This window comes from Marmota flaviventris, chromosome 12 (assembly GCF_047511675.1).
Source record: "Marmota flaviventris isolate mMarFla1 chromosome 12, mMarFla1.hap1, whole genome shotgun sequence".
NCBI classification, from domain to species: Eukaryota; Metazoa; Chordata; class Mammalia; order Rodentia; family Sciuridae; genus Marmota; species Marmota flaviventris.
In genome coordinates, this window is record NC_092509.1 from 32600338 (window position 1) to 32612426 (window position 12089).

The window sequence follows — 12089 nt, forward strand, 5'->3', positions numbered from 1 at the left end:
ACACTCATGCATTGCTGGTGGGACTGCAAATTGATGCAACCACTATGGAAAGCAGTATGAAGATTCCTCAGAAAACTGGGAATGGAACCACCATTTGACCCAGCTATCCCACTCCTTGGTTTATACCTAAAGGACTTAAAATCCGTATACTATAATGACACAGCCATATCAATGTTTATAGTAGCTCAATTCACAATAGCTAGGCCATGGAACCAACCTATGTGTCCCTCAATAGATGAATGGATCAAGAAATGTGGTATATGTACTCAATGGAATATTACTCAGCTTTAAAGAAGAGTGAAATTATGGCATTTGCCAGTAAATGGCTGGAGTTGGAGAATATCATGCTAAGCAAAATAAGCCAATCCCACAAAACCAAAGGTGGAATGTTTTCTCTAATATGTGGATCTAATTCACAATAAGGTGGGGAGCACTAGGGAAGAATAGCATTATCTTAGATTAGGTAGAGGGAAGTAATGGGAGGGGAGGGAGGGAATGTGGGGATAGGAAAGATAGTAGAATAAAACAGACATTATTATTGTATGTATATATGTGACTGCATGACCAATATGATTCTGCAACATGTACACTCAGAAAAATGAGACATTATATCCCATCTATGTTTGATATATCAAAGTGCCTAAATGTATTCTGTTGTCATGTATAACTAATTAAAACAAATTTAAAAAAGAATGAAATTCTTTCATTTGCAACAACATGGATGAAACTAGAATATATTCAGTGAAATAAGCACAGAAAGACAAATAAATACAATTTCTCACTTATGTGGAAGTTAAAAGGTTGATGTCCAAGATGCAAGGAATAGACATTGGTTACCAGAGCCTGGGAAGGGATTATGAAGAGATGATGGTTAATAGGTAGAGTGCAGATAGTATAAATTCTTATATTATATAACATAGTAGCATATTTGTGATTGACAATTAATTGAATATTTTAAATAAGTAGTAAAGTACTTTGAATGTCCCCACACACAGACACACACAAATAAATGTCTGAGGTGACAGATATGCCAGTTATCCTGATCTCATAATTTCACATTGTGTACACGTATTGAAATGTCACACTGTACCTCATAAATATGTACTATTGCTCTATGCCAATTGAAAACAAAAATATATTCAAAATCCAAATGCTGTTTATTTTTAAAGGCCCACCACAAATTTAATATAATTATTAAGATTTTCTCTATCACCTGCCCTTCTAATCTCTGATATGACCAATCTTAACTACATGGAAGTTCTAATTTTATTTATTTATTTGGTGCTGGGGGTTGAACCCAAGTCCTTATACATGCTAAACACATTATCTAACGCTGAGCTACTCCCCAACCCCAGTAGCAAATTTTTAATAGATTCTTATTTGTAGTTTACTGCAAATTGTATATATTTAATACATGACAAGTTAATAAATGATAGAATTGTGGATCAGAATAATGTTGCCATACCAGTGTAAAATATGAGTTGAAATTGCAAGGATGGGAATATTCAAGGGAAAAATGTAATTTTACAGTTGGCTTAAACAAATCAATTACACAAGGATAAAGTGGGAAGATCTAGTTCAACCTCAATAAAAATAAATGCTCAAGTTTAATTTGAATGCGCATTGAATTAGGCCAACTATATGGTTTAATCTGTTTTTAAAATTTAACTTCAATTTGCACTAATAAATATACAACTACTCTATCCCAGAAAATGAGAAATTTAATGCATTCTTTTTCAATATATTATAAACATTCCTTGTAACATACTTTAAGAAGGCTACTGACAACTGAGTTTTAGAAAGTAGAGCTGCAAATATAGAAGGGGTTCTGGGAATCTTGTCCAAAGAGGAACATGTTTAATGTGAAAAAGAAAGGCTGAGGAGATATCTGATCTCTGACTTCAACTGTTAAAAAACTTAAAAAAATACATTTCTAGGCTATTGTTACTTATAATTTTTCATTTTGTAATAATTTAAGACTTTAAAAATAGCACAAATATTAGGCTGCTTGTATATTTTTCACCTCACTTTCCTAAATGTCTTTCATAACCTTAGTAAAATTATCAAAACCAGGAAATTAACACTGATACAATACTATGAACTTATGTATAGATCTTATGCAAATTTTGTCCACTATCCCCTTAACTTCCTTTTCCTGGTCCAGAATCACATTTAGTTGTTATCGCATTAAATATCTTCCACTCTAGGACATTACCTTAATTTTTGTCTTTCTTAATCTTGATCCTTTTTAAGAGTATTGGATAGCTATATTTTAGAATGTCCCTCAATTTGGGTTTGTTTAAAATATCTTCATGAGCTGGGCTTGGTGGGCATACCTATAATCCCAACTATTGAGAAAATTGAGACAGAAGGATTGCTTAAGTGGGATTGCTAGGAGTGGGAGGCCAGCCTGGGCAACATAGCAAGGCTTGTCTTTAAAAAACAAAACAAACAAACAAAAAACTTCTAAAGACTAACTTCAGTCTATGCATGTTCATCTTAAAAACCATGGAAATGCCGTGCCATTTAACAATATATCTCATCACAGATGATATTAATTTTGATCACTTGATTGAATGTCTGCCATTTTTCAGTTTTTCTGTCTTTTTTCTACTGTAAAGTTAATATTTGGAGTGTTTTTGTTTTGTTTTATTTTCCATATGGAACATACTTTCAGACTATGCAAATATCCTATTTCTCATAATAATTTTAGCATGTATTGATGATCAGGATGAGCTTATGAATTTTTATTTTACTCAGTGGATTTTACTCCATTTCTATCATTATTTTGTTGCTCATAGCATCCTACTTTTGGCCATTGGGAACTCCTTTACCTTGACTCCTGTGTCTTTTGTCTTATCCTTATTATAGTTCAGGGCATTTTCTTTTCTTTTTTGGGGAGTGGGGTACCAGGGATTGAACTCAGGGGCATTTAACCACTGAGCCACATCCCCAGCCCTATTTTGTATTTTATTTAGAGGTAGGATACTGTCAGGGTTTTTAGCCCCCGTCTCCTCCTGACCAGCTGGAGAAGCGGGAAAAGCACACCCCGACCAGGACAAGCCAATAAAGGTCGTCCCTCCCCGGAGGACAATCAAACATGCCAGGGAGAACAGTCAAAGCAGGATCTCGGTTAATAAGGAAGTACACACAGCTTATATACTGCACAGGAGCCAATCAGGATAAAGGCCAGAGGGGTGGAGCAAGTTCACGTATACACCCACCCCATAGTCTGTAAGGGAAGGCACAAGCTGTCCATGAGGGCGAAGACCTATCCTGAGGTGGTCTGGACCTATCCTGAGGTGGTCTGCCTCCTCCGTCACTGCTCACAGCACCGCCTCCTGGCTGATGGCCAGGAGCCATCCCAGCCACATGTACAGCCTCAAAACCAGGAAGCAGGCAGCCATGCCCTACAGGGTACTACTGAGTTGCTTAGCACTTCACTTTTGCTGAAGTTGGCTTAGAACTCTCTATCCTCCTGCCTTAGCCTTCCGAGCCCCTGAGTTTACAGGCCTGTGCCACCACACCCAGCTATATTTCAGGGTATTTTCTTTTTTTCTGTTACCATGAGACATTCTGGGTTCATCTTGTATTTCCATTGCCCTCGCTCTGGAGTCAGTCATTTTTCTAAGGCTATCTAGTTCTTTTTACTGGAGAATATATAGTTTAGATATCAAAATACAGGTACTAAATGGGTGTAAGTCTCCTTTGTGTATTTCTTTTATTGTTTCCTTTGTGTATTTCTTAATGAACAGAACTAGGAAATATATGTATTATAGGTTGATATCTAGATTTTTGTGTCTTTGTTTACTACTATTCAATAACTAGCACATGTTTAGAACAGAATTTATAGCTAATAGTATAGAAAGAATTTCTCACTTGGTATAAAATTAGACTGTGTAACCTAGAGACTTTCCAATTTCATAAATCTGTTATGTTCTGATTCTGAGAAAGATAAGCTAGAGAATTATACCAAACAAACTTACTCTCTGTATATTCATAATAAGAGAAATGCAAAAGTCATGGGTGCAGAAAGGTTTTATTATTATCAAAAACAGTGAAAGAAGTTGAAGATCTAAAAGTCCTTTTACCCACTTAGCCTGATATGCAGAAGGCTTTATCAGTAAAGCTATGGTGAAAAAAGAAGAAAAGCAAATGAGGATATCTCCTTAACTGGTGTTCTAATATTGCTTTCTATTCATTATTTTCTACTTTATGTAGATGAGATCAAAGTACAGGTATTTCTACAATAATACCATATATACTTTATATTCTGCAAAATAGTAGCCTAAAACAGGACTGACAGAAAAAATTAGGTTAGAGTCCTCAAAATTTATGGAACTTTATAAGTACTAACAAAAAAAGCAGTACTTTAAAAAATTAATTAAGTCTTCATCAGCATTTCCGTCTCCTATCATGGTCAGTTCCTAAAATCCTTTAAAACCTAGTGTTCATGCTTCTTATATTAGAGATATATAATATATATGTACATATATATAAAATAAAAATTCAAAATGTGATTCAGAGTACAGTGTTTTCCACTAATGCATAAGTTTAAAAATTAAGGAATTGTCTCTGTAGCTTCTTTTTTGCAGGGGGAAGGAGAGTACTGGGGATTGACCTCAGGGGCACTTGACCACTGAGCCACATCCCCAGCCCTATTTTGTATTTTATTTAGAGACAGGGTCTCACTGAGTTACTTAGTGCCTCGCTTTTGCTGAGGCTGACTTTGAACTTATGATCCTCCTGCCTCAGCCTCCTGAGCTGCTGGGCTTACAGGCGTGTGCCACCGCGTCCAGCTTTCTTTGAGCTTCTTTTGCGCCCCACGGACTCATCAGATAGCTTTACATCATGGTAGCCATAGAAGTTCTTGAAGCTAGTAAACCAGCTGCTACTTAGATTAATGGAAGGCACTTCTGTAGACCTTTAGCTGTTTTTTATAAAGGTGTTCATATATTGCTAAGACTTAGTTCTTTAATTGTAAGCAAACTTGTCTCTAATCTTTAAGAAAATGAATGTACCGGGGGAAAACAATCAAGTTAAATTCACACAATTTCTATTTTATAAGGACATCACTCCAATATTAACTATTATTTATGTATAAGATAATTTAAGTTAAAGAAGCACATGTTCTAGTGGTAATTAACCGTCAGTATGCTGAATGATTGCTAATATGTGTACACATCAAAGACAATGTTTAATCAGAGTTGATATTGCCTACTTGTGTATTTTTATAGTCTTAGATGTTTCTGATAACACTGTATTCACATATCACTTGTTGAATTTGCAGAGTCTTTGAATGAATGATGGTTTCATGAAATATTTTAACCTTTGGATACCTGGGTCTTATAGAGGCTCTTTTCAGTAGTAATTTTGTGTATAATTCTACAGTCTTTTAAATTCTTTCTCTCCTATTCCTTTGCCTCCTTCTATTTCTTCACTCATTTCATTAGTCCCAAACTCTGGGCTAGGTCTAATGAAATCTTTTGAAGAAGCATGTGATTCCTGCTCTTTACAGATAGGAAATAATTTGGAATCATTATAAGACAAAATATAATCAATTAGTAGACTGCCGTATGTAGTTGTAAACACTAGGCTTGCTTGTGCTGTGTCCTAGCCTTGCCTACTTTTTCAAAAAGCATTTCCAGTTTAAGATGTTGCTGATCTTCCAGTCTTATCAAGTTGTGAATTGATCTTTTCACTTGTTGATTTTCCCACTTTACTGAAAGGAGAGGATTTCTGAATTCTATAAATTTACTTTGTCAGTGTTAATGGTTTAGATATTTGGTGTCCCCAAAAGTTCATTGTGAGACAATGCAAGAAAGTTTAGAGATAAAATGATAGAGTTTATAAGAGTTTAACCTAATCAGTACATTAATTCCCTGAAAGGGATTAACTTGGTGATACCTGTGAACAAACAAGGTGTGACTGGAGGAGGTTGGTCCTGGGGCATTTGGTGTTTATATTTTGTCCTAGTGAGGGGATCTCCAGCTGGCAGATCTTTTTGCCCTTTCCCTTTCCCTCTGGGGAGAATCTTTAGTACTAGGAACTCTTTAGTACTTCTTGAATATTGTATTATGTATTAAAAAGTTAATTAAGAAAAATATATATTTCTTCATATATATTTAGTTGCTAAGAAATTAAAAAGTCGGAAGAAATTTAGAAATTTTAGGGAGAAAATTATTGAAGCTTATCTAAATTATATAATAAAGTAAATGTTCCTATATAGAACCTAGACATCCCCATTTAGATTAAAAATACAGGTGTGGTGGTGCACTCCTGTAATTCCAGTGACTTCAGAGATTCAAGCAGGAGAATCAAAAGTTCAAGGGCAGCCTCAGCAACTTAGTGAGGTCCTAAGCCACTTACCAAGACCCTTGCATAAATACAGACATACATACATACATGCTGGGGATATGTCTCAGTGGTAAAGTGCCTGTGGGTTCAATTTCTAGTAAACAACAAAACAAACAACCCTTTTGCAGTTAAATATTATCTAATGGTTGTTTTGATATATAAAATGTAAAATATGTCTTGGGCATGGATTTTTTTTTCCCCCACATGTCACTTTGGAAAAAAAAAATAGTAGTTTTTTTTTTTTTTTTTAGATTTTTCAAGGAATTTTTGTATTATACAATTATTTCATCTTTCCTAAAGTGAGAAATGACCTATTATAAACCCTCATAATTCAGATGGGAATGTGGAGATTGCGAATGATGTAATGATCACATGTAAGATCACAGTAGAATATAAACTTCCTGACTCTTAATGTAAATATTTTATTGGGTATATTAGGATGCTTTTATTTAATGAAAAAAAATTATAGTAATTGACTATTGGCTCCATATACTTTGGTCTCTTGCTTTAGGAATCAGTTCTAAATTGAAGTCCAAAATTGACCCTCACAATTAAGAGAATTCAGAAGAGATATAGAGATATCTGTATCTTTTTGAGCCATACATGTCTTTGCATGGGTTTCCTACTTTGGGAAATTATTTTTCTTTCAGAATTTTTAACTTAATTCATATTTTAGTTTCTATAAATATCTACAAAACAAGAGTGAATTCTTGAGAAGAATCTGGTATTAGTTCCTTTATACAAAGTAAGCTTTGTAAATTAGATCATTAGATTGTAGCTTTTAGCTAAGTAATGTTTACTTGGAATGGTCTATTGTTTTCACTTTTTAAGTTTGGTAGTTTTCTTTTTTAAAAAAATTGCTAAGATAAAGGCTTGAGTTTTGTCTGGTATTTAAGTACTAGGATTCTGCTTTTGTGCTCATGAGAATATTTCAAGGGAGTAGGAGTCCAGTAGTGCGGTGAGGGTCCACTCTATTCTCTATCTACCTCCAAAAAAAGCGTCATCATACTCCAACTCATTCAAGAGAGTAGATGTGGGTTATATCTGCTTCTTTCTTCTGTTGCTTACCATTGGCTCTTTGCCTCTTTACTGATTGTTTTTGATTGATTGCTTTTGCAATGTTTGTGCTGGTGTTATGGAAAAAAGAGAAATAGAAGATCCTAGTAGGTGGCCTGCATTCACAAATTTTTAATCTAAATGAGAGAAAGGCTGAAGCTGCCATAATTGTCTTTTTCTCCACCAATTTTAACATGGCCATGGAAATCAACATAGCATCTGTCTCATAAGGAAGGCAGAATTCTCTAGTTACTAAGTAGGAAGAGTTGAGAAAAGCCAGAGCAGGGAAACATCCCTTCCTCTTAAAATGCAAGGGTAACCTTTTCAAAGTGCTGTTGGTCTTTGTTGGATTAAGAAATACAGTGTATTATCCCTTCACAACCCTCCTCAAAATAATCTGTTGGGATTTTCCCATTATTTGACTAGCATTTAGAAATATAATTACTAATAAGATTCAGTAATAAATAATATGGCCAGGAGAAAATTTGACATGGAATTTCAGCTGATGGCAGGATGATGTTGGTACCTTTGGGAGCGTGGATAGTGAGGAAAAGACAGTGTTAGGATTAATGAATAAACATTTATGTGAATTGCCTTAGTTTGCAACTAAACAATTATGTACTTTTGTTATTTACCTTACTTCATAGAAACAAGACTTTCACATGTCAACAGTGCACAACATACTTTTACCAAATATTTGTACACCTAGTTGGTACATGACATTTTTCTAGATTTTATAGAATATGTTGAGAATATGATCCTTGCTCTCAAATATACATGATTTTAAAAAGACATGACTGTATTTGAGAAGCAGAAAAATGAGTCAGCAGTAAACCTATCACTATCTTAAAAAATATAGCCCTTTAAGATGTAAAGTTTCTCTTTAAGTAATAAATTGTAGTCATAGAAATATTGCTCATTCAGCAGCTATAAGGTTGTTACAGACCTCTTCAGTGAATTTTAGTGTTTCTTTATTACATTTTTGCCCATCTAAATCTTTCTCTAATATTTCCCTAATTTATCTAGAAGAAATTTGAGGTGAGTATTACATTTTAAAAATACTTTAAGTCAAAAAACTTGAGTAGTTTAATAAAGGACATGTGTAGGTTAAGTTTAGGGATAACTTATCTTCCTTTGAAAGTGTTTCTTAATTAAAAACAGATGAGAGTAGAAAAGAAGGTATTCAGAACACTAAATAAAATGCTGTGCTTTGTGGAATTGGCAGAATTCATCAATACATGTAACAATGATTTATCATTGCATTTGGTCCTAACACATATCTGTGTAGATCAACAGAGGCATAGTAAGAAGGATAGGTAGTGTAAAACACTAAGGTGAAAGGGTTAATTGGCCTTGTTGGGTTCAATTTGCCACTCCAGTGGCACTTTCTGTTATCTGTGTAAACAGAGTTGCTAAGTACTTTCCCACTAAGCTGCCACTCTTTTATTTATACAGTTGAACCACCAATGAGGGATGGATCAGTTTACCAATTGTTAGGCCTTTTCTTCCTCCTTTTCTGCCCACTTCATGCTTTTTTCTCCAGCTGTTGCTACATACTTCTTTAATCCTAATCTTTCCTTAGTCCTTATGAATGTTTTTTAAGTTTCTTTTTTTCTCTTATTGATTCATGTGTGTGGATATTATACCTGGTTCTACTGAACTGTCCTTAATTCTTCCTCACCTCTGTTCTCATTTTATCAATTTATACCACAAAACTTACTGAAACTCTGAAATTTTTTTTCAAGTAACATTTAAAAACTCTTTAAAAATTAAAACATATATAGCTAAAGTCCTCTTTATCTGCTAGTACCTCCACCCTACTGTGAGTTAATATATTAAAATATATACTTCTAAACAATTTTAGTATTTTTATATATTTATAAACATGATATTGCTGGAAATTAATGATATTCTGAAAATATCATTCTGCTTTTTTCACTATACGTTGTATTTTTATGAATTATGCATATTACATAGAGATGCATTCATGTTACCTAGATCTAATTTAAACTGATAACTGCATTGTATTTCATATTTTAGTTTTTTGCCTATTAATGGACATTAAAGTTATATTCAGTTATTTTCTCTATTTTAAGCAATGCCACAATGAACAGACTTATAGATGTTGTTATGTATGTATCACTAGTTTTTCCGGGCAGTGTTTTCCAAACAGCATTAAAAAATCAGTTGAGTAGTTTGGAATCTGCATTTTAAAAGAGAACAGAACAACGTAGTAAAAAGTGTCAGAGTAAATGGTATTTATTTTTCCATGAAATATATATTGTTGGGTTTGAGTTGTAAATATTAAATAAATCTGCTACTGTAGAACTCAATCAAAAAGTTTAATAAAAAATATATTTTATATTGTATATCTTAGCCTACTCTGGGTTATGTGCCTACAAGTGGATTATTCTGGATCATAGGCTACGTCATATTTTGTTAGACACAGCCAACTTTTCCAAGTGGCAATGCTAATTTATGCTCCCCACATGCTAGCACTATTTAATATTCTTGTTTAACACTTTTACATTTTCTATATTCTTGAGGATGAAAAATTCTATCTTATTTTAATTTTAACTAGTGAGGTTAAGTATAACTTCTTTATAATGGAAAAGTATTAAGGCCTGTCCAGTTGACAGATTACTATTAAAAATTGTATGAAAGCTAGAGAAACCTTCATCTCCACAATTTTTTCTAACATTTTCTTTTTTTTTTTAAATAATGAGCATAAAACTGTGGTCTTAATAATTATTAAAAATAATTTTATTAATGATATCACATTCTATTACTTTACAGTTTATCTCAAATTTGTTTTTAAACACAATTCTTTTACCCAATATCAATGCCTTCAGGTTCATAGAATATTGGAGGAATATTGATATCCCTCAATATGTGAATTTAATGCATCTCAGCAAAATTCTATTGCACCTATATTCTCTATTGTAGAAGAACAGATGGTAGGCAAGTGCTAAGAAGTATTTCAGGCCTTTTTTATGACCACTATAGAATGAAAGAATCCTGGTAATGAATAGAACATTAGAAAATAATTTAGGTCTAATTATTGTTGGTTATCTATTTTTGGCTTGTATTTTTTTGATAATGGAGATATAGTCTTTTTCTTTTTAGGTTATTGTTAGTGCTTACTAAAACTTAATCAGATACTTGTTTCATTCATTGATGCTCTATTTGTCCTCATAAGTCATGTGGGAAAGACTATTCCTTTAATTATGATGGCTCAAATATTGGAAGAAAGATTCTTCTTTGGTTGTGAGAATTTTGATTTTTATAATAACAGGTAGCCCTATTATTTAGGTAATGTGTACATAAATATGTATTGTATATACTAATTTCATTTTTGGACTTAATATTTCCTTAAGGCTTATTCTATAAATTGCCAATTTTTAATATTGTTTTATTTTATTTAACTGTGGTTTATAGAGTTATAATCAAAGTTGGAAGCTGATTTGATAAATGGTGTCATATTTAGAAGGACCTTTCAGCTTTTTATTCTTTTGAAGCAAAAACTTTTTACAAGACTGTATCATGATATTTAGGCATTTCAGTTCTGTTTTCAATCTGAAATTATCTTATTTCCAGTTTCTTGTTGTAAAACATGAACTATATCAGCAACTATTATCCAGTAGAAGTTAAGGTAAAAGTAGTTCTGAATTAAAAATGAGTGATCATTTTATAGAGACCATGGCTGTAGACTTCTGTCTACTCATTTAGAGCACATATTGTTTTATGCTGTCAAGTAAGAATTATTTATAGGATTTATTTAACAACTAGTGTAACTCTTGAGGGAAAACAGAAAGATTAGATTTATTAAACTTGTAGAGTTTCTTTTTTCAAGGCCCAACTGTTTTCTCATTTAAGTTAATTGTATGCTCAAATATCATTCAGACTTTTCACTGGCCCTCAAATGTGATAAAGCTGCTTCTTATTTTTAAGAAGAAAGTCATATTACGGCATTTATTTTAGACTTCAATGTATACTCTTTTTTTTTTTTTAAAGAGAGAGAGAGAGAGAGAGAGAGAGAGAGAGAGAGAGAGAGAGAATATTTCAGTATTTATTTTTCAGTTTTTGGTGGACACAACATCTTTGTTTGTATGTGGTGCTGAAAATCGAACCCGGGCCCCACGCATGCCAGGTGAGCGTGCTACCACTTGAGCCACATCCCCAGCCCCCAATGTATACTCTTCACAAAAAAAAGTTAAGAGAATATTTAACACTTGAATAAAGCTTTAACCACTAATTCTTAATTAAAGTATCTTTAATAAATGTTCTTTCTTGATCTCTATGGGGAAAACATAGTTCAAAGTGTTAGTCCAATAGTCAAAACATAGTCCAATAGTCTCTGGACTGGTGCAGTTTTGCAAATTGTTACTTGTTTGCATTGATATAGAAATTGAGAGTAAGAGTTTTTAAAATTTTATAGTAGTTTGGCAGAGTCATGACTATCGAATCTAACAATAACAAAATATGGAATTATATCTTTGGTTTTTTTTCATTTCAGTGTTCTAATAATTCATTTATATTTTACAAAAGTCTCCTTGAAAGCCAAACAAAGACTAGGACACTCAAAATATCAGTGAACCACAGCCGAATGCAATTCTTTATTTTATGAAAATGAACATAAAATAAAGAAGATATAATGGAAAATTGGGATAAAGTGA

At 33.1% G+C, this 12089-nt stretch overlaps 1 protein-coding gene across 1 annotated transcript in view; it reads left to right on the forward strand.

Annotated features, from left to right (window-relative positions):
- Nucleotides 1-12089, forward strand: part of Dnajc1 (DnaJ heat shock protein family (Hsp40) member C1) — a 225857-nt gene that overhangs the window by 30771 nt on the left and 182997 nt on the right. The window lies entirely within an intron of this gene.